The 27,039-nt window shown below is 43.5% G+C and overlaps 1 protein-coding gene across 1 annotated transcript in view; it reads left to right on the forward strand.

Annotated features, from left to right (window-relative positions):
- Window positions 1-27,039, forward strand: part of ADGRA1 (adhesion G protein-coupled receptor A1) — an 816,325-nt gene that overhangs the window by 770,283 nt on the left and 19,003 nt on the right. The window lies entirely within an intron of this gene.

Consider the following 27,039-nt stretch of genomic DNA (forward strand, 5'->3'; position numbering starts at 1 on the left):
AAGGGAAAGGCTGGAGGCGAGCCGCTGCTGCGACTTAAAATAACAAATTTAAATGCAGGGTGGCTGCGGCAGGAATGGAATGGTGGGCTGTCGGGGAGCTGAGGACAGGCAGGTGGGGCTGGGTTACACCTCGAACTGAGGGGCTGAAAAGGGGGGCTAGGGCAAGTCACAGGACATGGATGGGAGGGGAGAACAGGGCAGGGGCAAAGGAGAATTGTTGGACATGGATGGGAAGGGAGGGCAGAGGAGAATCGTTGGACATGGATGGGAGGGGAGGACAGGGGAGAGAGGAGAAATCACTGGATATGGAGGGGAGGGCAGAGGAGAGAGGAGAATTGCTAGATATGGATGGATGGAGGGGCCAGGGGAGAGAGGAGACTTGCTAGATATGGATGGATGGAGGGGCCAGGGGAGAGAGGAGAGTTGCTGGACATGGATGGATGGATGGGAGGGAAGACAGGAAGAAGATGCAAATGGAACATGGATGGAGGGGAGGGAAGAGAGGAGAAATCTGGATATGGATGGAGTGGAGGGCAGGGAAGAGAGGAGAAATGCTGAATATGGATGGAGGGGAAACTGCTGAATTGAAGGGCTGGATCGGAACGCTTTGAGGGCAGATGCTGCAACTGGAGGAAGGATAGGGACAGGGTGCCACAGATGGTACACAGAACGCATAAGGACATAGGAGGATGGTGGACATGGTGAGTGAGAAAATATCAAATGGAAAGAAGACACCATAAAACAGAAGACACTGGGACCAAAGCGAATAGAAAAACTAAATGCTCAGAAAAAAAAAGTATGTTATTCAGAATTTATTAATTGGAATATGTCAGCTTTTGGAAGTGTGCATCTGTGATATTTTGCATGTAAGTTTCAATTTCTCTAGTATTGCTGCATGTCCAGTCTGACTTCTTGAAGTTACTTTCCAGTTCAGTATTTTGCCTTCATATCGTTTGATTTCTAGTTCCTTGTGTCATATCTGTTGTCATGTGTTTTTCATGTGTGATAATGGTGCAGTATTCTGCTAGCGTGTACTATTTGCAGCCCTTTTGGTTTTGTTTTTTTCACTAGGTAGTGTATTGGTGTTTTAGAGCCTGGTGTAATTACAGTGCTGTCTTTCCACACATAAGGTTGTAGCTCGTCCTGTCCTTGGAATTAGTGCTGTTATGGTTTGGTAAGGTTATGAGTGTGTTTTTGCACAAGTTTGTGTATAGTGTTTTGCAGTGGAGAGATTGTGTGTTGGTTGTACTAAGGTGACATCAATACTTTAAATTAATTTTAGTTTGTTTGTCATAACATCAGACATGGTTTTATAATAATTTGGAGGATCTGATGTTGAATTGTTAAAGGTATTAATTGTGACCATTTTACTTTTATTTATTTTTTTTCTGTGTGTTGTCAGACAATTATGGATGTAAGCCCCACCCCTAACCCCGCCCCCTTTAGCCTCCCCAAACAGTTGGGCCACTGACCTCCTATGCTATAGTCTCCTGTAAGACAGTGCCACAGAAAATTCAAAAAATTACAGCAACTTTCTTGAACTTAAACCAGTGTCACTACCAAGAAGAAAAAATATGAAAATGATCTTCAAAATTACATTGATTGAGGAGATAGAAAATAAGGTAAGAACAAAACCCTTAGACTTCATCTTGGAGGGCGTGTAACACTTTTAATGGGCTTTGTCGGCATTACCGCACCAGCAGCTTCTAAAACACAGCTTTGTAAAAGGAAGGGGGGTGTAAGGATGTAAAAAGACTTGAAGAGTTCAAAGAAAAGCAACAATGATGATATGCGATTTGGACCAAAAGATGTATGAGAAGAGTGTTGAGGAATTGAATATGTATATCTTAAAGGAAAGGAGGGATACGGGTGATATGATACAGACATTTAAAGTTTTGAAAGATATTAATATGCAAACAAATCTTTTCCAGAGAGGGGGTAGCAGTAGAAATAGAGGGCATGAACTGAGGTTGCAGGGTGTCATCTTAAGAGTAATGTCAGGAAGTACTTTTTCACAGAAAGGTTGGTGGATACCTGGAATGCTCTCCCACAGATGGTGGTGGAAACAAAAATGGTAACAGAATTCAAAAATGCGTGGAATAAACACAAAGGATTCCTATATGGAAAGGGAATGGAAGCAAAACAGAATTTAACTGTGCTTAGACAGTAATTCCAGAAATTGGGAAATAAGGCCAGTGCCAGGCAGACTTCTACAGTCTGTGCCCCAGTTATGGTTAGACACATCTGGATGGGTTGAAGTGGGCTTCAATAGCAACTCCACAAGTTGGAGAGTATGTCCAGTGCTGGGCAGACTTCTACAGTCCATGCTCTAAAAATGGCAAGGACAGGTCAAGAATATATGTGTTATATTGCAACACATGCTATGAATTTATCTTATCGGGTTGACTGGATGGACCATGCAAGGCTTTATCTGCCATCATCTACTATGTTACTATGTTCTATCTTTGAAAACACTTCTGCTCTCTTAAATGCGGACTGGATTTCCCTGGGATAAAGATAGGCTCCCAGATTCTATATATGGTGCTCTAAATTGCGTGTGCAAATTTGGGCATGCAGCTAATTTCCACACACAGTTTAATTGAATAGTGACCCAATTAGAGCTGATAATTGGGTGCTAATAATCAATTATTGGTGCTAATTGGCAACAGAATTTTTATGTGCATCTTGCTAGGCACTATGCTATAAAGATGCACACATAAATTCTTATGCGCAGATCTGAAAAGGGAACATGGACATGAGAGGGGCATTGACGACTCATGGATATTCCAAGAATTTTCACGCACCCTTACAGAATATGCCTGAACTGTGCTTAATTTAGGCATGAGGAATGATACCAGGTTTCCGTTGGTGTCAATCTTTGCACCTAAACGTTGAGCACCATTTATAGAATAGCACTCAGTGCTAATTTTTTTGACACCATTTAAAGAATTTGGTCCAGGATATATTGTGTTGCTCCCAGTCATCTCCCAAGGGACAGTCAAATATTACACTGGTTCTTCTTTCTAAACCCTGTCCTAGGTTTGTACCTCTTCAGATTTTTTTCCTTATGTTAGGTCAAGGTGGTCTAGGGCCACTTTTTCCCTGAACAAGGCCTAGCTAACCTTGAAGAAAGGCAGATTGCTCCACTCCATATCTCCAAGTAAGAACAAAAAACCCCAGCCCCTATACAAGGCCTTAAATAGTTTTCAGATCTTATAAGAATACACCCTCCGACAAGTGATGGGCATGTAGGCCCATCCTCATTGCATCACACCATTTGCAGGTCACATTAGAAACAGGGACTCCAGAATTTTCCTCATTTTAAATATAGAGGGACAATTCTTGGGGTTTTGCTACACACTAAACTTTGTTTTGGAATATTTACTAGCCTTCTATTTTTCCTAAAATTTAATATATGAATTAATGCAAGCTACATAGATACTAAATATAGTACATAAGAACTTAAGAATAGCCATACTGGGTCAGATCAATGGTCCATCTAGCCCAGTATCCTGCTTCTAATGATGGCCAATCCAGGTCACAAGTATCTGGCAGAGTTCCCAATAGTAGCAAGATTCGATACTACTGATCCCAGGGATATGCAGTGGCTTCCCTCATGTCCATCTCAATAGCAGACTATGGACTTTTCCTACAAAACATTTAGGACCCTGTTTACTAAGGTGCACTAGTGTTTTTAGCACTCACTAAAAATTAGCATGCACTAATGCCAGGGCCGCCAAGAGACTGAGCCAGGCCCGGGGCAAGGCCGCCCCTGCTGCCGCCCCCAATCGCTACCACGGTCGCCTACCTCTCCTGCTCTCAGGCCACCAGCACCGCAGTCCACGGTCTCCACCCGCCCACCCCCAGCCCCCTTGACAGCCCCCCTCTGTCCGCCATTGGGCCCCCTGCATTCAAATTGGCAGTGCCTCACCTCCGTGTGAAAGCTGGAGGATCACCTCGCGTTGGGCCCTCCTTCACTGTGTCCTGCCCTTGCGGAAACAGGAAGTTACATCAGATGAGGGCGGGGCACAGTGAGGGAGGGCCCAAAGGGAGGTGATCCTGCCGCTTTCACATGGAGGTGAGGTGCTGCCGATTTGAATGCAGGGGGCCCGTGGCGGATGGAGGGGGGCTGTCGACAGATCCGAGGGCAGGCAGGTGAGACCGGGGACAGCAGCGCTGGCGGCCTGGGAGCAGGAGAAGGAGTGAGAGACCCCGACGCCAGGCCCCACTTGAAGGCCCGGGGATTTTGTCCCCCCCCCCCCCCCCCCCCCCCCCCCCTCGGCAGCCCTGGCTAATGCTAGAAACACCCATAGGAATATATGGGTGTCTCTAGCATTAGTGCGTGTTAATTTTTAGCGTGCGCTGAAAATGTTAGCGTGCCTACAGCACGGCTTAGTAAAGAGGGCCCCCAGTATAAATAATTCCATATTGGGTTTTCTTTTTCCTTTTATTAAGCTTGAGGTGATATGCACACAGTAAATTTCATCCATCTATTTTTAAAAGCTATTTGTATCATCTCTTCTGTTTTAATTATATTTTATACATTTCTGTTGGATGCATGGGGTATTATTAATACTTCAGTATTTCATCAGCTGACTGGATGTTTAACTGTAAGGTTCTAAAACTTAGCTCTATATATAGGCCCGTGATCTGTTCTGCACAGCCCAGTTTATACACATCATTGCATGTGTGTCTCTCTATCCACTTATAATCATTATCTTGGACAATTCCATAGTTGTAATGATACTAATCATTCCGTGGGTACCAGTTTCTTGGGGGTGTGAGTTAAACATCTCCTGTCACCATCCAGCAAACGTTTTCGGCAATATATTATATAAACCCTTACTTAACAGTCAGAGACTATATCTGGTGTCCTTTCTTGCTGTACTGAGCCCAGCTCCAGCCTTTCTTTTTCTGTTTTATCCTTTTCTGTTTTGCATCTACCTTTTTAAAAGGATTAGGGGTATGGTAACATGAGATTATAGTGGTGAAGATCTGTCATCCATACATGAAATAGTTCACTTAGACTCAGCTTGTGGCAAGAAAGCCTCTTTGTGCCCATCCCGTTTTCAGGGAAGGCACAGACACTGAATTTCAGATTGCCTTAATACAGCCTATTACCCACCTCTGAATTTAGTACCTGAACAGTAAGCTATCCAATTGTAAATGGATTTCAGAAAAAAGAAGAAACATTTTAACTTTTCAAAATATTGTTACTGATTAAGTATGATTTTAGGTAATTTGTTGGGAGGGAAATTGAGTCATCCAGGTGATGATGTGTTCAGTTCGCCTGTATTTTGCAAAACATGTTTTACATGGGTATTCACCAGCATGTCCAGTGGGAACAATGATTTAAAAACAAAACAAAATACACACACACAAAATAAAGAGCTTTTTGAGCTCTTTCATTAGCAGTGATGAAGCCATGAACAATGCGAGTTCCTGGCTACAGCAATGCAGATAGTGGGCCCAAAATCAGGTCTACTATCTGTTATAGGGGCTAGTGCTGAGATCCCGCTCCAATCTCCTGCCACACCCCTTGACAAAAGCAAAACTAAGTCCTGACAGCATACAAACTCAACCATCAGCGCCTACTTTTACCTGCAAAAGAGTTTAATATTTAAAAGCATATGGGCTGATATTCAGAGTTTAAGCGGGCAGGAGCCTCTCATGCCAGCTTAAATCACTTTCTGATGCCTAAGTGGGGATATTCACATTCACAAAAGAGAGGGTAATACAGCATACAAGCATACAACAGAAAAACAAGAAGCAACACTGGGCCTTCAAGAAAGAGATAATTGCCGTCCTTTATTGTGAAAAAGACCCGACATGGGCCGTGTTTCGGTGCACAAGCGCCTGCCTCAGGGGTCAAAGTGTGTCTTCACAATCTATCTAAATAAAAGATATTTGAACAATCTATTGCTCTTCTGTGTCCCAGTCCCTATATTTCCTATAGGGTCAACACCTCTTCTGTGTCCCTGACCTTCCCCATGTCCAGCTTCCCTTCATCCTGAACCCCTGACCCTCAGTGGTCTGAGATCTCTTTGCCCCTCTGTGTCTGTCATTGGTATATAGAGGTTTGAGACCTGAAACTTAAAACAGTTTATCTCCAGTGCCATAGGGATCCATCTTTTCTCTATGTATTTTTATTCAGATAAAAGTTGTCTGATGAGTAGGGGGGAAATGTGAAATGCTGGGATTTGTGCCGTTTGCTCCAAAAGTTAATAATCCAAATATTGGTGCCAAAAATCTTACTATTTGTTATAAACAATATTGTATGCTGTATATCCTTTTTCTTAAAATACCTATGAACCCCCTAAGAAAATACTCTTTGACACGATGTAAGTATAAAAACAAGCATTAGCAATGAATTTGAGAGACTGGGATTATATTTTACATACTCAGAGCCAGTCAGGATAAGACATATCCTAAGACAGGACTTGAGGAACACACACATTCAACAAGGACAAGGGAGACATTCAACGATGATAGGACAGAAGGACAACTCTCATTCAGCCATGATAGGACAGACAAGAAGACAGCTCCTCCTAAAGGAGCGGAAGCAAATTTCCAGCTTCAGTCAGACAATTTGCTGCTCCTTCTAGTATGCATCAAGTCATTGCTGGCCCCAACAAAAGTTACTGTAGAAGAGCTATTCTTCCACAGTGCCTTTGGCAACTTTGGGGCCACTTGGTATTCTGACCTTTTAGGAGTGACATTTAAGTTAGAACTCCTTCTCCTTAGAAAGGCCACAAAAAATGCTTAAGTAAGCAATATTCTTTGCATTTGGCTATAGGTTCTGCCATGCATGTTTCCAAGCAATCTTTTCCATGTACATTGATAATATCCTGTCCATTAGCCATTCTGACAGCCTTGAAAGAAGCACAGAGCTAGACCTTTAAAAACTGCCTTAGAGGTACTGCATTGAGATGGCCAGCAGTGGCTGTATATAAAAGAGGCAAATAAGGAAATGTATGTGCCACTTCACAGACCTGATTTAGGTCTGCAGCCTTGATGAATCTTCAGAGTAGCATGCACCTAATTCAACCACTCAGCTTCATGGAGTCACAGGTGTTGAACCTTTTTTATGGGCCCTCAATCTAGAAATAAAGGTAGGAGAAAAATTTGTAAAAGAACCATGTAGATACCATGACACGTTGCTGAGGTTTAACCTTTTGATGGGTGAGTCCCAATAAAACAAGCATGTTGAAACTCCCACTGTAATGTAAGTACATTTTCAAACTCCTCTAGCAGGGCCCCACATGGTTCAGACTGCAAAGGCAAACCAGCCGAAAAGGAATCAGCAGACAAGAAGTGCCGTTTGTTTAATACTACCACACAGTCCTCTGTGGCCAGCAGTGGCTCTGGTCCTCCTCCCCAACCCTTTGCACACATGGAGAGGGGATTTTCGAAAGAAATGTCTAAGTTGGGATTTGGATGTCTTTGTAAAACGTCCAAATCCGGAGACGGGGAAAAACTCATTTTCGAAAAAAGATGGACGTCCATCTTTCGTTTCGAAAATACCAAGGACGTCCTTAGATTTGGACATCTTTGACTGTCGGCGATTTTCGAAACTAAAGACGTCCAGGTCAAAAATGTCCAAATGCAAGCCATTTGGACGTGGGAGGAGCCAGCACTTGTAGTGCATTGGTCCCCCTCACATGTCAGGACACCAGTCGGGCACCCTAGGGGGCACTGCAATGGACTTCATAAAATGCTCCAAGGTACATAGCTCCTTTACCTTGTGTGTTGAGCCCCCCCAAAACCCACTACCCCCACCTGTACACCACTACCATAGCCCTTACGGGTGAAGGGTGCACCTAGATGTGGGTACAGAGGGTTTCTGGTGGGTTTTGGAGGGCTCGCTGTTTCCTCCACAAATGTAACAGGTAGGAGAGGTATGGGCCTAGGTCCGCCTGCCTGAAGTGCACTGCAGTACCCACTAAAACTGCTCCAGGGACCTGCATGTGCTGTCATAGACCTGAGTATGACATCTGAGGCTGGCATAGAGGCTGTCAAGTAATATTTTTAATAATGTTTTTTGAGGGTGGGAGGGGGTTAGTGACCACTGAGCGAGTAAGGGGAGGTCATTCCCCGATTCCTTCCAGTGGTCATCTGGTCATTCCAGGCACCTTTTTGTGCCTTATTCGTAATAAAAATAGGTCCGGGTGAAAACGTCCAAGTTGTAGTCATGGATGTCTGTGCTTTTTTCGATTATGAGTCAAAGACGTCCAAGTCTTAGGAACACCCAAGTCCCGCCTTCACCACGCCTCCAATACACCCCCTTGAAATTTGGACGTTCTTGCAACGGACTTCAGTTAAAGACGTCCAAAATCGGGTTTCGATTATACTCATTTGGGCGTCTCTGAGAGATGGACGTCCATCTTCCTATTTATGTCACTTTTTGGACGTCCATTTCTTTCAAAAATGAGCCTGATAGTCTTCTTTCTGATAGCAGCTGACTTGCCAGGACAAAGCCTGCCCTGGAAGTCATTGAGGGGGTCGTTTACTAAGCTGCGGTAGCATTTTTAGCTTGCGGTAAAAATCAGTTGGCGGTAAATGCTGAAACGCCCATTATATTCCTTTGGGTGTCTCTGCATTTACCGCCAGTTGTTTTCTACTGTGAGCTAAAAATTGTACCACGGCTTACTAAAGGCCCTCTGAATGAGTACATCTGAGAGATCCCTTGCCTAAACAGTTGGGTCCTATATATATATTTAGTTTTCCTATGTTTTCAACATGCCCTTAAAACAACCAAGTAGTATGCCCTTTCCCTTTCTTATAGCAGAGGCTTTGACCCCTGTAACTGCCTGGCATACCTTCCTTTCTTTATATGTATGGATGCTCTGTATTTTGCCCATGTTTTCTGTGATTCAGAGACTATTTCCATAAAACCTTGGGATCAGTATACAGAGGCACATACCAGCCTTTTCCTGAAATGAATTACATATTTATAGAGTGTAAGAGCAATAAGGAATCCTCTTGCCCATCAAACTGGACTGTCCTAGTGTCTCCACAGGTGAAGATACGTTCAGGTTACCAGAGCTCACACAATACTTTGAAAACAAAATAACAAAGACAAGATCAGACCTAACCCCCCCCCCCCCCCCCCCCCCCACATACACACACACACACTCAAGCATCCATACTAGACTTCTTACAAGACTGTGAAACAAATGAGACCCACACCGCGGCAGACAGAATAAGGTCCTCCTTCAAAACACCCAGCCTAAAACAATAAAGACACTGATGACAAAATACGCACATGCGCACTGCATGCTGGACAACTGCCCAAACTATATGGTTAAAGACCCACCGGAATGGTTCAGTGAACGCTTCACCAAACACATCGCATATATGTTTTCAAAAGGTCAATTCCCAACAGACAAAGAAAATATTGTTCTCACACCAATCCTCAAAAACACAACCAGCAAGATCAATGATATCATAAACTATAGACCGGTGGCATCAATACCTTTAATGACCAAAACAATGGAGAGACTAGTAGCACACAGTGGCGTACCAAGGGGGGGCGGTGGGGGCAGTCCGCCCAGGGTGCATGCCGCTGGGGAGTGCCGTGGCGCGCACCTGCTCCGAGTTCGCTAACTTCGCTCGTTCGCTGCAGCTCCCTCTGTCCCGGAACAGGTTACTTCCTGTTCCGGGGCAGAGGGAGCTGCAGCGAATGAGCGAAGTTAGCGAACTCGGAGCAGGCGCGTGCCACGGCACCCCCCCCCCCCCAGCGGCGTGCACCCAGGGGGGTGTCATTTCGCCGGAGGGGGGGAGGTGTCATTTAGCGGGGGGGGGGGGGGGGGCGCATCGGCGATCCGCCCCAGGTGCCATCCAGGCCAGGAACGCCACTGGTAGCACAGCAACTAATGGAACACCTAGCCCAATTCTCAATACTTCACAACTCTCAATCAGGTTTCAGGCCATAACACAACACCAAGACACTCTTAACCACCCTGATAACAAAATTCAGAAGCCTAATATGCCAAAGATAGAACATATTACTACTACAATTCGACCACACAACACTAATGACTCTATTCAACAACATAGGATGTTGAATAGCGCAGTGGCAGGATGGTTCAACAGATTCCTAAAAACCAGATCCTTCTTGGAACCAGGAATGTAGGGTTCCACAGGGATCCCCAATATCACCAATACTATTCAATGTAATGATGGCACCACTCGGCAAAAAACTGGAGATAATGAGCCTCAACTCTTTCATATACCCAGATGATGTCACCATCTACATACCATTCAAAAACAGCATCACAGATGTACTGGACAAAGTGAAAACAAGCCTGGACACAATGGAAAACGGGGCAACAACTTTCAGCACTCAAACTAAACAGAGAAAAAAACAAATTCCTAGTACTATCCAGCCCGCATAGCACTACAACCCAGAAAAATTTCACAGTCAACAATCAAACGTACCAAATCGAAACACAACTGAAAATACTGGGAATCATTCTAGACAAACACCTATCAATGGACAATCAAATATCAGCTACTAGAACAAAATGCGTCAGAACACTTCGGAAACTAAGGGGTCCTTTTACTAAGCCGTGGTAAAAAAAATGGCCTGCAGTAGTGTAGGCACGTGTATTGGGTGTGCGCCGGGCCAGTTTATACCTAATCTACAAAAAATGTGCTTATTTTAATGGGACGGGAAAAGGGCCTGTGGTAAAAATGAAACCAGCATATGCCCCAAACCGGCCTGAGCCCTTAAAGCCACCCATTTATCTACTGGTAAAGCCTCACATGCTACACGTGCGGTGACCGGTTGGTGCATGCCAAGTGCAGATTACCAGCGGAACTAGCAGAACCAGCAGAACCAGCGGAGACAATAAAAAAATAATTCATCCAAGCATTATGGGCATGCACCAAATCTGAAATTACCACCAGGAGGGTGCGCTGGCCTGGTGGTAGTCTCATTTTTGCGCACGCTGCATGCGTGTAGAGCCTAACGCAGATTAGTAAAAGGGGCCCCTAAGAAAGATAAGAGACTATTTCCCCAAACAATCATTCCAAACATTAGTACAATCAACGATACTATCTCAGACTACTGTAACGCGGCGTATATAGGGTGTAAGGAAAGCACAATAAAATCACTACACACCAAGAAACGCAAGTCCAGAAACCAGAAGCTATGTGCTTCACCTACCCAATTGCAGAAACATAATGTACAGAACCATCTACACAGCAGGATTCAGCTACATGGGATCAAAATGGTGGAACTCGCTACCAAAAGCCATAAGGAGCATCTATAAGTACCTTCAGTTCAGAAAAACACACCTTTTCAAAAACTTCTACAGCTAACCACACAAGCCACACACGTCCTCTTTAAGTGAAACTGTAAAAACACTGTAACCATACTGTAAATTGTAAGCCACTTTGAACCGAAACTTGCTTTTGGATAATAGTGGAATACAAGAATGCATAAATAAATAAAGGTATTCTTATCCAATACATGCTTTTTGTCTTCCTCCTTTGTACTGCAGCATCTTAGGCAGAAAAACAATCATTACCTATGATGTACAATCCTTTACTCACCTTCTCAAAACCTACTCATTGGCTCCTGAGTCAGTTCCTTTTCTGGCTCTTACCTCTCTGTAGTAAGAATCTGTCGGGTCCTGCAGTAACAAGATGTGAGCCCCTGTGCCAAACAACCGGGGCAGGAGACCCCGGTGGAGGTCCGGTCCGAGCTCTGGATAGGCAGCAGGCAAAAGACACAGCCAGTTCCAGGTTAAGGTTCAAAGGCAGGCGGTAAGCAAAATCACAGTCCAGGTCCAGGCAAAGGTTCAAAGGCAGGCGGCAAGCAAAATCACAGTCCAAGTTCAGGCAAAGGTTTAATGCAGGAAAACAGCACAAGGAAATGACCAGAGTCACACACGCCCAGGAGTTTACCCAAGTAGAAGCCGAAGCAGCAAGTGTGACGCAGAGCTGCTCCTAAATAGCTCTCAAAATCAGAAAGACAGGAAACAGCTGACAACAGGCGGAACCGTCCATCAGCTCTAGAGAATCCCTGATTGGACGACCAACAGAAGAGGGCGGCGACCAACCGCAAGCGGCCAATCCGGGCATCAGTGAGGCATCTATAGGAAACTCAGGCTCCGCGCCCGGAGAGGAATACTATCTTCAGGGACGCCAGCACTGCCAACATGGCCGGCGTTCCCCCGCCACCACAGAAGAAAAACGGAGAGCCAGTGCAGCCCAGATGGCTGGCAGGACGCTTCTGACGCACTGGAGACGGCCAACACCAGCCTGACCCTCCCAGTCCACGCCCTCCCTCGCAGAGCCAGCGAACGAGATGGTCGAAGAGAGAGCGTCACAGGTGAAGGGCGCGACAGAAACTCATACTTATACCACCAGAGGCACTCTGTTTATACCATCAGATAAAGGCTTGCCAGGCCTGAATCAGCTGAGCCTATATCCTCCTCATGTCACGGGTAGGGAAGAGATTGTATTTTTGCTGAACCTTTAGCTCTAGCACAGAGCTGCCTATTACATGCTTAAGTACCCGTAGAGCCAAACAAAAAACAATGGGAATGACAAAATGGATGCAGCTGGGTGAACCAATTTATGTAGTTATTTATTGGAACCAAAAATAAATTATAACACAATAAAATGATTCAAAGGTGATAAAAATTATATCTGGACTCAATATGGGCCATTTTTCGGGGCTGTCGCCTTCATCAGGAGTCTATTGAAACTAAAAAGACAGCTAAAAATCTGACCGTTTTGAATATATATTAAAAAAAAAAATAAGCATACAAATGTAGAAAGTAAATAAACGTACATCAATCTGTGAGTTGCATACATGCAGGAAAGTAATAGATAGATATATATATAAATAGATACAGCTAGATATAGAGATATAGATAAATATAGATAGATATAGATATCAATAAACCTATAATAAAAATGCTGTTACACATATAACATGAAATGCTACCTATAGTGTAATCAGAACTAACTTTGTGCATGAGCTCAGCCAGATTATGTACCTTATATAAAATTTCCTCCTTAAGAGGAAATTTGTTTATGCAGATATGATTGCTTGCTGTTTTCCATTTTAATGTGTGAAATTGCATTTGTGAAGCCATTTGCTGCTTCATGTATTGCCCTCTATGTGTTAACTCATTTTATACATTTTAAATATAAAAAGAGGTGATTCTAAGATAATATTTTGACTGCCAGGTTATGCAGCAGTCTATTAAAACCACAGACTCTATACTTACTCAGTGATAGCTAGGCCAATGCAAAACGGAAGTATAAAAATGGAAACCCTTTTCATAGAGAAGGAAACAGCCAGTTAATAATAAGTCATGAAAGTTTGAAATCAGGGAGTAATTATTTCAGGGACCGTAGAGAGAATGGATATAAAGAGACAATGATACTGAACTATACAGCAGGGAATGAGACTCAATAGAACTTAATAGAAAAAGAAAAAAAGAACAAGATAGAATTTAAAAAGTGAAAGAAGTAAAATAATGATACAGGAGAATGTACTATACAATGTCCTTTATTTAATCTGCTGGGAACAGCTGCTGCCCCAGTCTAAAATAAGTCTGGATATGAGCATTTTTTTGTGATCACTCTGAAATTTTTGAGAACAGGCATAGGGAGAAAGGTAGTAAAACCATTCTCAGCAGTGAAAACTAATGATCACGTCCAACTGATTTCTCCCTCCCTATTTCAAAGCACAGTCATAACTTCTATGACCTTTTTACCCTTCAAGACCAAATACAGAAAAAGTGAAAACAATCCTCTGCATTTTGCAGAATTTTTACAATGATGTTAAAAAGCACTCCTGGGTCGTGCATTGATGTCAGAGTTCCCAGAGACCTACCTGACGATTCGCATCTATTGCCTTGAAGATATAGGGAAGGTGCTGCCTATGACTGTGGCAACTGTCGAAATATGAAACCAAGTTTGGCAGGCAATTTGTGTAGATGGAGGGGGGAGGGAGAAAGGAAATAAATATGCTCCTTCTGTAGACTTCTTTTCCCACTAGGGATCCTCATTCACTCCAATCCCTCGCCTTCTCAGATTGTGTGTGCAGAAGTCAGAAGTATTACCATATGCACTTTCATTTTTTTCACTAAACTGAGGGACTTAATTTGAGAATTCATTTGCAGAAATAAAATAATGGGCCTTCTCCACTCTTGAATATGATGGACTTTGATAACTAGACTGCGTTTAATCCTTTTTTATAGGTCTTTGCTGCTACTTTGGCTGGTAAATTTGTTGAGCGAGGCTATCCTGAATGGCTGGTTAAAAGACCATACAAAAGAGCTTTTTTTAAATAATCAAGATTGTTACTTCAGATGGCTTGTCCTTCTCCTCAGGAATTTGGACCTATATTTGTGTTGAAGTACAGTAGATTATCTACTAGATTAGCTCTGATTATCATACAACATTGGCTGGTGCTATCTGGCCATGAAGTTTGTGCTCAGCAGAGGTGCATGTTTTCATATGCACAGAATTCCAATTTAGCGATCAGTTATGTAAATCTGATATATGGACTGAAAAGAGGGAAACTAGAGTTGGACATTTTAAATGTTGAAAATGCTCTATTTGTAAGACTACTATAAAGGGCCCTTCAATTATATGGAACACTGGTCATCAGACTATATAATTGCAATGTTTCACTACCTGTGAGTCCATGAATGTCATCTATTTAAGAGAAGAATTATTGAGCATCGGCATTGTATTAAACCATAGAAACTGGAAGTGCCTATGGTTCAACACTGTGTTTGACTCCATCATACCTTTGAGCAGTTGAAATATATGGTGATTGATCAAATCCAACTAACCATGCATGGTGGTAATGTTAAGAAAATTCTCAAAAGAAGGGAGCAATGATGTATCTATAGCCTGGGCACGGTGGAACCTAAGGGGTTAAGCAAGTCTATTGAATGGCAGGCATTTTTCTAGTGTTGTAACTCTTTAAAAAGTTGGAGTGTCCTGATTGGTTGACTGGCATGCTGGCATTCTGTTTAAACCCAGTCGCCATCTTAAAGCCATATTGCTTTAGATTTAAATTTCCAGTTGAAGTGGTACCTCTTCATGCAGCTATTTGCAAAACAAGAGCCCTTTGTTGGGGTTTATGGACTGAGCATGGTTTTGGATTGTATACCTGTTCTTTATTTCTGAAGCAATAATCTTTTGAAAGTGGCTTTTTGAAAGAACATCAAGCTTAAAGGTAAGTGTTGAATTTTTTTGTATACTGTGCACAGTCTTTTTAGAATATATTTTCACATTGAAAGGTTTGGCGTTCACTATTTATAGTGTGCAGGGGTTTTTTTTGGTACAGACGTTTTTCCAGCAGAAGCTGTTTTTTCACGACTGTTTTTTTTTCCTGCTTTGCTTGAAACCGATGATAGGAAATGGTTTCCAATAATAGGTAGGCGTTGTTGAAATGTTGTTTATACACTGTTGTGTACTGCTATACCTTTCAGTGTTAAGGCAAACTTTTGTTTGATATAATTAATTTTGCTACTGTATTTTTAGGGGCCCTTTTACTAAGGTGCATTGAGAAATGGCCTGCGGTAATGTAGACGCATGTTTTGGGCGCACGCAGAATTATTTTTCAGCACACCTGTAAAAAATGCCTTTTGAAAATTTTGAAAATTGCCGCATGTCCATTTTGGGTCTGAGACCTTATCGCCAGCCATTGACCTAGCAGTAAGGTCTCATGCAGTAGCCGGACGGTAATGGTCAACGCACATAAAATGCCGATTACCACCCGTGCGCCAGAAAATAAAAATATTTGCCTCCACGTGTATCGGATGCCTGTCAAAAATGAAATTACCACAAGGGCCATGTGGTAGACGAGTGGTAACTCAAAATTGACGCAAGTTGGATGCGTAGGCGCCTACACGACATAGTACAAGGGCCCCTTTATTTTTTCTTTGCTTTCCAAAATTTGGTACGCCTCCATTCAGTCAAACAAACCTACTAAAATAGTTTACATTTCTAACAAATTACAACATCAAAATACTTCAAAACTAAACAAGGAGTGGAGGACTGGCCTAGTGGTCAGAGCACCGGTCTTGAAATCCAGAGGTGGCCAATTCAAATCCCACTGCCACTCCTTGTGATCTTGGGCAAGTCACTTAACCCTACGATTGTCTCAGGTACAAGTTTTGCTCGATGCTGGATTAACTTTGAGGGGCCCTTTTACTAAACCGTGTAAGCATCTACGTGCACCCATATGCCAAAATGGAGTTACCGCCTGGCTACTGTGTGGCTCTTGCGGTAATTTCATTTTTGGCACATGTCCGATATGCGCATCTGAAAAATAATTTTTATTTTTAGACGTGCATATTGGATGCGCGCCAAGTGTCATTTGACGTGCGTAGGTCATTACCGCCCGGTTACCACGTGATAGTTTACCGCTAGGTCAATGGCTGGCGGTAAGGTCTCAGACCCAAACTGGATGCACGGCAGTTTTCATTTTGCCGCACGTCCATTTTTGACAAAAATGTGAAAAAAGGCATTTGTTGCAGGTGCACTGAAAAATGATTCTGCACGTGCCCAAAACACGCGCCTACACTACCGCAGGCCTTAGTAAAAGGACCCCTTGGTAACCATATTTCTTGGTTGGTCTCTTCTTCATTTTACTATCTATGCCAATTACACAGGATTCATAATTTTACAGTGTGAGGGGCCCTTTTACAAAGGCATAAAAGGGCCTATATGTGTCCAGTGGGCGCCAAATCAGCATTACCACCTGGCTACTGCGTGCCCCGGATGGTAATTCTGGATTTGGTACATACAGAAAACACAAAGTAGAAAATATTTCCTATTTTCTACCATGGGGCACCTACGTGGCGGTAAACAGCAGTTGGCATGCACTGCATTTTTACCAGCCGGGTAGCACATGAGACCTTACCACGGTAAGCTCTCAGGCCAAAAATGGATACACGCTGGTTTTCATTTTGCCGCACATCCATTTTCCGGCCCATTAAAATAATCCCTTTTTTCCAGATGCCTACTCTTAATTAGACTACTACTCTTTTCAAAATATTCATATATAACAATTCTTTATTATTACTCACAATCCATCTCTTATTCCTAAACACTCAATAACATTCATACAAATTACCCAATACCCCAAAACAGATCAAGACGGAAAATCTCATGACAAATTCACTTATCTCAAAGTCCACACTGTGAAATATACATCATGATGAAACATGCTTATCTCCACTGTCCATTCCGTGTGTCTTGTAAAGTCATGAGCAAACAACTTTTCCTTCACCAATTCAAACTCAGTCCTGTGATGAAATTCAAGCTCATTCCAATGATGAAGTGAGGCGCACTCGTTGTCAAATGCCTTTTCTTTATTGACGGGTAAACAAACCCAAATACTTCTTACAGACAAAAATCCAGTCTCTTTCCACCTCGGGTTTTGGATCACCCTCACTTTCTTTACAAACACAAATCCGGTCTCAATCCAGTCTCAACACTGGCCGTGTTTCAATCATCTTCTTCAGGAGACCTGCTGAAAATACCAAACATCACACACTGCTCCCATTCCATTTACTTTCTTCACATAATTAAACATATCATATTATAAATACCTTCAACAGCCTCATATCATAGTTTGGTACACCAAGAGAGCGCTCTATGGCTGATATAACCAATCACGCTAAATGTTCTCCCTCCCACTGATCAAGTTGCTGTTTTATAACGTCATCAATAGCGCCCAATCAACTTCCTTATTCAAACCATACGGTTCTACCGTCCCCCAATCATAGATCAACTTTTGCTCTCTTCTAATTAGCTCCCGTTCACAATTCCTTCCCATTCCATTCAGCACAATTAACACCACAAACCTTAGGCCGTCCACCCCGTGACCTGCCTATAACCAATGGGAAATCAATTGGGTATCCATTTTCTGTAACCTAATGTTACTCAGGTGTTGTGCAATACGCCCTTTAATTTTCCTTATAGTTTCCCCGATATACCATCGCTGGCACGGGCAAAACACTCCGTAGACAACATTTCCAGATGCGGTACAATAGCAAAAACACACGCCCACACTGCCGCAGGCCAGTTTTCGACGCACCTTTGTAAAAGGGCCCCTGAGTTTGCTCAGTTGCTTTTTGCTTATGTAACTTTACATATTGATTACTGCAGTGCAGGGGCGTAGCCACGGGTGGGCCTGGATGGGCCTAGGCCCACCCAGTTTGGGTTCAGGCCCACCCAGCAGCGGAGGGAGCAGGCAGCGCTGATCGTGCATCTGCCTCCTTCTGATGGCAGCGCTTCCCAGACGCTGCCTACTGCCGCCACGATCTACCTCCTCCCTCTGTCTCACTCTCAACAGCAGCGGTAGCGATTCAAACACGCTACCTCGTGCTTCTAACCTGGAAGCATCTCCTCTGCAGAGGAGACGCTTCCGGGTTAGAAGCAGGAGGCAGCGTGTTTGAAATTGAATCGCGACGCTACCGCTGCTGTTGAGATGGATGGATAGGGGCAGGGGAGAGAAGAGAATTGCTGGGTATGGATGGATGGAGGGGAGAGGAGAGTTGCTGGACATGGGTGGATGGAGGGGAGGGAAGAGGAGAGAGGAAGGTTGCTGGACATGGGTGGATGGAGGGGAGGGCAGGGGGCAGAGGAGGGTTGCTGGACATGGATGGATGGAGGGAAGGGCAGGAGAGAGGAGGCTGCTGGATATGGATGGAGGAGAGGGAAGAGAGAGAGAAGAAATGCTGGACATGGATGGAGGGGAGGGAAGAGTGAGGAAGGAGATGAGATGAGGAGAAAATTGCACATGGATGAAGAAAATAGGCAGAAGCTGGATCCACTGGACAGTCAAGTCTGCGGAGGACCCAGAGCAAGAAATGAAGAAGAAAGGCGGAAAGTAAAGAAATAAATGGAAAGGAAGCCCTGGAAACGGAGTAAAGAGGACAGATAGCAGCAGAATCAGATACTGGGCCAGTATGGTCAGAAAAACAAAGTCACCAGACAGCAAAGGTAGAAAAAAATCATTTTATTTTCATTATAATGATTGGAACATGTCCACTTTGAGAATCAGGTGCTCAACATTAAAAGTTTATATTTATTTACTTATTTATGGCATTTTATCCCACATTAAACATGAATTAGATTGGAACCTGGGATCATTTAATGTTTTTTTTCCTGGAGAGAGTAATGCATTGCCTCCCCCACCCCCCAGGCTCTCTCCCCGGCTATTGCCAGCTCTGCAATTTTGAGGGGAGGTGCACAGGTGGATGGGGGGGGGGGGGGGCCCAGAGGTGGACCGGGGAGAGAGTCTGTTGTTAAACATTTACCAGCACACCACTGTCTAGTGCCCACCCATCCAACCTGTTGGCCCACCCAAATATTGACTTCTGGCTACGCCACTGCTGCAGTGCATTGTTTGTGGGGTGTTCACAGTGTTCAAAATGCAGCTGTTTGACTTTTAAAGAATTTAAGCTTACAAGATCAAATCTCATCCAATTCTTTGTTCTTTGCATTGGCTTCCAGTTTAAAAAGTTGCATTTGCAAAATGCTGCTGTTGGCATTTAAAGTGTTCAATGGCATGGCACCAAGATATGTTTCTGATAAGCTGCCAATTTATACTCCTAAGTGATAATTACGTTCTCAGAGTGAGATGCATTTTGTTTTACCTCCAGCCAAATCCTTTCAGAGTGAGATGCATTTTGTTTTACCTCTAGCCAAATCCTTTCAGTTAGAATATGCTTGCTCCTGAGCTTACTCTTATTTTATGACCTGGTTGTGGAACAAGGTTCCTCCCTCTGTGAGATATGTTAATGATCTTTTGGGATTTCATAAGGCTATTAAAACTTACTTGTTATAATCTAGCAATTTGATAAGTTAAAATGGAAATTCTCAGGCTGGAAACATTGTTTAATTTTATTTTAATTTGTTATATGTTGTACTATTTTATTATGAATGTAATCCTGTAACCCATTCTGGTTGCTGTCAGAAGGATGGAAAAAGAATAAAGCCCCAGACTCACCTGGGGTGAATATAACATGAGTAGGAACAGCCCCTTATTACCCCTTTTTTTCCATTTTGAAATTTTCTTTGTTGTGCTCAAGAACCGATGTTGGTCTCTGATTGGCTCCTGTCTAGCCAATTGTGTTGTAGCAGGGTTTGGCGGCATTCTTGATGCATAATTTGTGGTGGGAGGGAAGTTTTTTCTTCTTCTCTATTGGAAATTATATTTTGAAGATTTTTGATTTTGGGGGGAATTTAGAGTAATTTTTGTGACACTGCATTTTGAAGAGGTTGTTGTGGGTTCGACACATTTTGAAATCTTTGTGGGCACGGTGACGGTCTTTCTGGTCCTTGTGTGGGGACCTTTTTTGAAGTAGCACTCATCGTGCTGAAGCTGTGGGGTGTAGTTTAGAGGTGTGAGTATGGTCTTGGTTAAGTTTGTTTGGGTTAGTGGTTTCGTGTTTTTTTTTTTTTTAAGTTGAGACCTGGGAGCATTTAACATCTTTTTCCTGTGCCTACATCAAAAAAAAAATGCCATGTGGGAACTTGCTCCTTTTGTTTTGTGGAATGCAATAGTATAGTATAAAAGTGCACTTGCCTTTTTTTATTATTACTATATCAAAGGGGGATATTGAATAATGAGGGAAAGGGTTCCTTCATGCAGAAGTTCTGTCCAGAGTCAGTCTGAATGTGGAAAAATGGTCCAGTTCAGCACACTGTTAACCACCAAGTTCATACAAAGTTAATTATGTTCAGTGGAAAATAAATCTGTTGGCTCAGGCTTCCTGCTGTGTGAATATTCCATCATTGTTTCAGTATTGCTACCAAGTATTATATATTAAGGGCATTTATCTAGTCCTTAAATGCACGTAGTTTTGCTTTTTAAACCCAAAGGTGAATCCTAAGGGTGGTTGAACAATTAGGTATAAACTGTGTCGTTTCTGACTTTACTTGTTTTGGACTGCTTTGTGTCCTGCAGATCTGTACATCTGCTGTCTAGAATTTTGGAAGATGGAAATGAGAAAATAAAAATTAAGCTTTGGATGTACTCTGTAGAAGTTATTTACTTTTTCAATGTGTGCATGTTTATACATATGGCTATGATTCCTGAACATGCGGCATCTTTAAAGGACATATTTTTAAATGCCCAGGTTGGGTGTATATGCTAATCTCAACTTTGTTAAATGTTTCAGACATATCCATGTATTTGCTCCCATGATATAACTGAATTCTATTATTCTGTCTCACTGTATTTCAAATGTAAACCAAATTGAACCTGAGTTTGGTTGGGTTAATGTGGGATATAAATGTTAAGACACTGCCTATCCTCTTTTTAAATTACCTGATTTAATGCCGCATACAAAGAGGAAAGGCGCGATGAGGGTGGGAATCCCGCCTGCCTCATTCTCGACCACACTCCAGTCGACCTTGGAGCGATACCTCGCCGGAGACTCCCAACTTGGGACGAGAGAGACGGGACCCGCGGTAGAGAGCCCTGGAGAAGAGGACTCTCTACGGGCTAACGAAACATCATTATCCCCTCCCCCAGCTTCAAAGATTCCTCCGCTTCCAGTAGCGTTTGCAGTGAGAGAGGGAGAATCGAGCACCACCAGAAGTGTGAGAGGCGAGAACTCCGAATGGAACCTCGAACTGCAATGGAAGCTTCTGGAGCAAGAGTCCCCAGTTTTGGTGGGGAACGTTGGAAGAACGACGGAGGTGAATCTGGAGACGATATGGCAGGTACTGAAGAAAATGGAGGTATCCTCTCGAGGTGAGGTTACTGTCTTAACTAAGAAAGTGGGGGAATTGCAAGGGTCAGTGGAAAAAATCCAAGCTGAACTTTCAGATAAAGTAAAAAGTTTACAGCAAGAATCAGAACAATTTTCCGAATTTAAAGCATCCGTTGTAAAAGATAAACTTTTCATACACAATAAAATTGAACAAATTGAGAATTACAACAGATGCTTAAATTTAAGGATTTTGAATTTTCTAAAACTTCCTGGGATTTCACCGTTGGACATGTTTAAAAGATACGCAATGGAGATATTAAAGTTGCCTCAGGATGCTTTTCCCCCTATAAATAAAATGTTTTATTTGCCTCAGAAGAAACAAAAGGTTCCAGGTGAACCAGAAATTATTGGAAATAAAAGTTTGGATTTGGCGAATATATCGGAAATATTAGAACAAACACTGGATGCTACCTCGCAGAGATTGACACTGCTAATTTCATTTATTTTTGAACAAGATCTTAATACCATACTACGTTTTTATTTCTGAAATTCATCTACTTTATTTGCTGGTGCCAAGGTTTGGATGTTTCAAGATGTCACTAAAACTACTCAGCAGAGAAGAAAATTGTTTTTGGAAATGAAACAAAAAACTTTGGATGTGGGAGGATCTTTTCTATTGGCCTATCCGTGTAAATGTATAATTCGCCTAGGTTTAACAAAATATGTTTTTTTCTTGCCTGACCATCTGAAAGTCTTCTTAGATTCTAAAAAGCTTGATAATGTATGAGTTTTGGAGCTTCATGAGGCTTTACCTTGTTAAGAATATGTTAGGATCTTCTCTAATATGTAAGACCCCCCCCCCCCCCCCTTTCAATCTGTGGTCTAAGGAAGCAGAATAATTTAATACTTCTGAATGTTAAAATAATGGTTATAAACATTATTTTGTGTTAATCCTTTTTGAACTTTTGGATGTACCCAATATTTTATATTTTTTTCATATGGTGCTGTGTTTCAATGACATTGTAATAAATTACTTGTCATTTATTTTCAAAATTCATAAATAAAAAAAGACAATGCCTATCCATCTGGATGGTGATGGCACAAGGAAAGCAAGTCCAGTGAAGACTAACTCAAAATAACCTGTTCCTTAGCTGGGCTCTAGTATTACCATATTGAAAATGCGACCATACCATGCCTCTATGGTTGTGTTCCATTAATACTGTAAGTTGGCTGGAGTCACTGGGGCTTATTTTCAAAGCACTTAATGTTTCATAGGTTACTATGGGGCTCATTTTCAAAGCACTTGTTTACAAAGTTCTACAGGTTATTACGGAACTTTGTAAGTCTAAGTTCATTGAAAATAAGCCTCCACATAACTTTGTTAGGGGCCCTTTTACTAAGGTGCCTAGGTGCCTACGCGCATCCAATGCATGTCAATTTGGGACTACCATCCAGCTACCGCATGCCCTGGGCGGTAATTCCATTTTATATGCGCGTCCGATACATGCAGCTGAAAATATTTTTTATTTTCTACCACGTGGCACTAACTGGGCAGTAATCGGCAGTGTACGTGCGCTGACGATTACCACCTGGTTAACGCTTGAGACCTTACCACTAAGTCAGTGGATGGCAGTAAGGTCTCAGGCCCAAAATGGACACGCACTAATTTTTATTTTGCCACATGTCCATTTTTGGCCCCCCAAAAAAGGTCTTTCTTGTAGGCACGCTGAAAAATGGACCTGCAGGCGTCCAATACACATACCTACAACAGTGCAGGCCATTTTTCGGTGCACCTTCTTAAAAGGACCCCTTAGTCTAAGTGCTTTGAATCACTGTTGTCCCACAGTTTTTAACTTTTCTTGAGTATCCAGATAATTTATTTGTGGGTTTTATTTTGGGTAGAAAGTGATCTTATATTTTTATTTCTCCTGTGTTGTACTGCTTACAGAGAATGCGATTTCTCAGTGCTTCCTTTTCTAATTTTGGTCCATTGTTCTGTAATTGGTGAGGATTGGTCTGTGTTCTGTGAGTGACCAAGGTGAGAGATTCTGCTGGCATGTAATTTGTGCGTGAATCCATAGGAGTCTGATTTGTCTGGCTTTTTCAATAGGAAGCATATTGCACTTCTGGATATTCACTGGTGCCTTTTTAAAGGTACAGTTACTGATATTTTTGTGTTCAGATTTGGTGCTGTTAAGCTTCCTACATAGGCTCTGAGAAGCTACTTTACAGGATTTAGTGTTACTTCACATAGGGATCCTTTTACTAAGGTGCGCTGAAAAATGACCTGTGGTGTAGACGTGTGTTTTGGGCGCGTGCAGAATCATTTTTCAGCGCACTTGCAAAAAATGCCTTTTTTTAAAAAAACTTTTGCCAAAAATGGAAGTGCGACAAAATGAAAGTTGGTGCATGCCCATTTTGGGTCTGAGATCTTACCGCCAGCTATTGACCTAGTGTTAGTCTCATGCAGTAACCCTGCAGTAATGACCTACGCGCGTCACGGGTAGCTGACGCACACCAGAAAATAACAAATATTTTTCGGGCACACGTAGCAGACGCACGTCAAAAATGAAATTACCACAAAGGCCACACTGATGGGCAAAATGGAAAGATCGTCCAAGTACGAATTAGGGCGTTCTTACGATAACGTCCAAAAATAGACCTGTATAATGGAAAAATAGTGTGGGCGTTTTTCGATAATCGATTATCCCTGTAAGAAAACAATCAAATGACGAGCGCAGAAGCGTGACTAAATTGGGCGCCCTAAGATGGTCGATTATTGCAGGTGCAAATGACCAAATCACGTGGTGTGTAAAATAATGTACAAAGGTGTATCGCAAGTACAGTACATGTTGTTCAGGCCATCCGGGTACGGAAATATATGAGGAACGCATATATGTGTCAACTACAGACATATCATGCTGCTCCACCCATACTTTCATCATATGTGCCCATCTGAATGTCCGGATCTGCATGCACTGTACACCTACTGAACATGCAGTAAATGCATATTGTGTATATGTGAAAAGGGTCGGGTGGGGTGCGTCATACTCATCTATATAAGGCACGTTTCACACTCCTGCAGGCATGTGCACGTCAAAGACGTCTATGCTTACGAGGGCGTCCACGTGCTGATAGGGGCCATATATGGAATGGTCATCCATATATGGAGCTGTGCATGAAACGACGTCCCTCACGCAAGGTCGTCTATATAAGGCACTTCTTTTCCAACACGTGGAAAAATGGCACAAAGGCGAGAGCCCAATTTTGGCGAGGAGGAGAGTTTGCTCCTCGTCAGGCTGTGCGTAAGGCACCGCCACACCCTCTTCATACAGCACCACCACCTGCCCCCCAGGCTGCAGGCCATGCGAGCCTGGTCCCGCATCCGGGAACGATTAGAAAGGTAAGGTTATGGCCCAACCCCTCTCCCCTCCTGTACCTACACATATAACAGCTCCATCATCAATGTTACCACCAGTAACTGGAGTGTCCATGCAAGGATCATGAGTAATATAGGAACATGCACAATCACTAATAATTTGTATGTTATTTAAACGACCACCATTCCCACATCCCTACAAGAATGTATTTCGTTAGGTTAGTATCGTGACTATGCTATTAGTGTTATGTGAAAATTTCGTTAGTTATGTGAAGGCCACATTTTCCAACCCCTCTTTGCAGCCAGTGGGTTACAACGCCTCCGAATAGTGGAAGCATGAGACCAATGAAACCTATACCATACTTTATAACATGGTCATGATAACACATATAAAGTAGTTTAACAAGCATACATTATAATGTATACAAACGGTACTGTCTGGCCTCATGCCCACCTCTCTGGCATCATCTGCATAGGAACCAACTCGGTGGCTGCTGTGGGTGCTTCACCACCCCACCCCCAATATCAAATATGTATGGAGGGAGGGGTCATCTCCACTGGGGGTTCCACCCTCCAAAATGGTAAAAAGGTGGCTCCTATGATTCACTACCAATGGAGGTGCCCCCCCCCCCCCAACACTGTAGACCCTCTCTCTCTGGTATGTGAATAGCAAATGAATGTGTGCAGAGGACAAAAAGGACCAACACCCCTGACCCCTGCTCTACAAACTTATATCTTACAGACGCTTTGGAGTCCACCGGGACCTCGAGTCCCTAAGGAGGCGGTTCCGCCGGGTAAGGCGGGAGAGGCCCGATCTCATCCGGGCGGTGCGAAGGCACCTCAGGGCTCGCCGTAAGTATTCAAAAACAGGACACCTGTACACATTACTACATACATTTCATGAATAAAGCAAATGTGTTGTACAATATCACTTCCCATGTGCCTAATAGCCACCTAGTAATACCATATCTGTCCCAGATCAAGGATGCAGGTTGCAGGGGTTCTCCCATGAGCGTGCTTGCAACGTCCGACCATCCCCCCGAGATGAATGAGATGATATGCCACACTTTACTATTCCCCTTATTGTGGTGGCTGATTACTGTGTCCTGGTACAGGTGCCTGAGGCCCTACTTTTACTGCATGTTATGGCCTAAATCACATAAAAGAATTGTGCTCAACACCCTTCCCACTGCCCCCCCCCCCCCAATAACTCCTACAACAACTGCCCATCAACCCCTCGTTGCATCTCACAATGCAAACATGCTGGTCAGCAATGAATTTGGTATGCCCACATGTCCTGCGTGGTGTGTGTCAGAGGAGGGTCCAGGGTTCTGTTTCATGTCATCTGATGCAGCTCATTCCCCGTGGTCATAGGCTACGCCTTACCACACCCTGCCCCATCCCCTGCCTCACGCCACCCAGCTACTGCACTATGCAAGCCATGGTGTATGCACTGATCTCAATCACACTCCTTTTACATACACAGGGCTCCACCAGCAGGAAGTTGAGCGGCAGGATGAGGAGGGCCACCACCTCCAGGAGGAGGAGGAGGAGGAGGAGGAGGAGCAGGAGGAGCAGGAGGAGGGGCACATGGAGGAGGAGGAGGAGCAGCAGCCAGGCCAGGAGGCGAGCCACCAGGGAGAAGAGGAGGAGGAGGACTCGGAGGAGGGAGTCCTCATCATAGACATTCCTGAGGACCCCTCCCCACCTGCAGCTCCTTATGAGGGCTCTCCCTCCCCACCTGCAGCGCCATCGCCTGGCCCACCTCCATCCCCTGGGCCAGCTTCTGTGTCCCCTGGCCCACCTCCATCCCCTGGGCCATCTTCCGTGTCCCCTGGCCCACCTCCAGCCTTTGGCCCGGCTACGGTAGTGCGCCTCCTGCAGCAGCTGGTAGATGGCCAGCACCAACTTATAGTTGGCCAGCAGCAATTTCTAGTTGGCCAGCAA

The sequence above is a fragment of the Microcaecilia unicolor genome, chromosome 5, assembly GCF_901765095.1.
Source record: "Microcaecilia unicolor chromosome 5, aMicUni1.1, whole genome shotgun sequence".
NCBI classification, from domain to species: domain Eukaryota; kingdom Metazoa; phylum Chordata; class Amphibia; order Gymnophiona; family Siphonopidae; genus Microcaecilia; species Microcaecilia unicolor.